Below are 1,902 nucleotides of genomic sequence, written 5' to 3' on the forward strand. Positions count from 1 at the left end.
TCAGGCCTTTATTTCAGAACACTTATTGGTGGGGGCACTTACTGTTCACCTGTACCCCACTAGCCTCTGCTGACCCCACTGAGGGTCGGATGCGTGCGGCTGGGCTCTCTCCAGTTCAGCCCAGCACCACACCTACCACTGCTTTCCTACCCAGCTCAGATCAGGGCTGCACGATTCCAAGAGATAATGCAGCACAACGTGCAGAAGACGCAAACATCCCTCCACTTCTGCAGAGGAGGGCGTTAACCAGTCACATTTAGGATGTTGGGAGGAGTCGGGGTGCCTGGGTGGCTCAGTCCAGTGAGCATCCGACTTTGGCTCAGGTCATGACCTCATGGTGTGGGAGTTTGAGCCCTGCATTGGGCTCTCTGCTGTCAGCACAGAGCCCACTTCAGATCCTCTGTCTCCCTTTCTCTCTGTCCCTCCCCCCAGCTCACACACTGTCTCTCAAAAATAGATAAACATTAAAAATAATGAAGTCATCTATGCTTTCTGAGTACATGAATGACAGGTTTTAGAAAAAGGACGTCAGAGTCAAAATACAGTAGTGAATAAAAGAAATCCTGAATTAACAAGGTTTGATAATCTCTTTTCTTAATGTCTGTTTATTTTGAAAGAGAGCAAGGGGGGAGGGGCAGAGAGAGAGGGAGAGAAAGAGTCCCAAGCGGGCTGTGTGCTCAGTGTGGAACCCGATGCGAGGGACTCGATCTTACGACCGTGAGATCACAGCCTGAGCTGAAGTCAAGAGTCGGATGCTTAACCGACTGAGCCGCCCAGGCGCCCCTGACAATCTCTTTAAATGCCCCCAAATAAATGCTGGTGGCTTAGCGATAGGTGATGGAATATGGCACCAACCGCTGGCCACCAACAGAGTCCCCCGAGGGGACAGTAGGACTGGGGCACAGCCCAGCAGGTTTGGCAGGGTTGGTAGGAACGGTTCCAAGCGGGGTGATTGGCCCATCAGTGCCTCTTCGGCTTTATTAGTTTGCTGCTGCTGGGCAAGGACACCTGTTCTCCTGGTGCCTGCTCCCGTTCCCCCAGCGTTTTAGTGAGAACGGCCACCAAGTGTCTGTCTCTGTGTGGTGACGTCAGTGAGCCAACAAATAACTGTGTTGAAAGCACAAGACTAGAGAGTAACAGTAATCGGAAGCGGCAGCAGCACCTAGTTTACTATTTGCTTACTTGGTGTCAAGGCCTGGGTTGGGTGTTTTGCAGTCTTAATTTAGCCCAACAGTCCGTGAAAACATACTTTATTATCCCCATCTGGCAGATAAGGGGACAGGGCTTAAAGGATGTAGGTACCCTGTTCAGGTGCCCAAGGCCGCAAATCCAAAACTGCCAGGTAGGGGTTTAATCCAGGCCTGTTAACTCCAAAGCCTGCTGACGGTTATACTGCCCTGCTGCAGGGTGCAGGGGTACAGAGACGTCTAAGCCATGGTTACCATCAAAGAATCAATAATTATAACGATGAGGATGGTGGCCGCTACTGTTTGTTGAGCACCTGCTTTGAGCCAGGCGCAGTACTAGGCCCTTTAGTCACTCTTAGGTCACAAGGGCAGAAACTCCTCATGCCAGCTCAAACTCCTTCATGAGCTGGGTGGAGCGGGGGCCGGTGGTGACTTTTTGAAGAAGAGAGGTGGACACAGAGACAGAGCTGACGAGAAACCAAGAAGACCCATCTGTGCATAGTTGGGCTTCCCGAAGTGTGGGCCGGGATTCCAGGCAACTCCATTCTCCTATTTTGGAATATTTCCATTAGCTCAAATGTGGTTCATAAAGTGAAGCTTAGAAAATGTTGTTTCTATAACACGACCTCAAATTTGCACAATACTTATCAGTCTCAAATGCTACCTTGCCGTATTTCTTTTAATTTTTTTTATGTTTATTTTTGAGAGAGAGGGA

This window comes from Panthera onca, assembly GCF_046562875.1.
Source record: "Panthera onca isolate mPanOnc1 chromosome E1 unlocalized genomic scaffold, mPanOnc1 haplotype 2 h2.Chr16_ul_4, whole genome shotgun sequence".
Lineage (NCBI taxonomy): Eukaryota > Metazoa > Chordata > Mammalia > Carnivora > Felidae > Panthera > Panthera onca.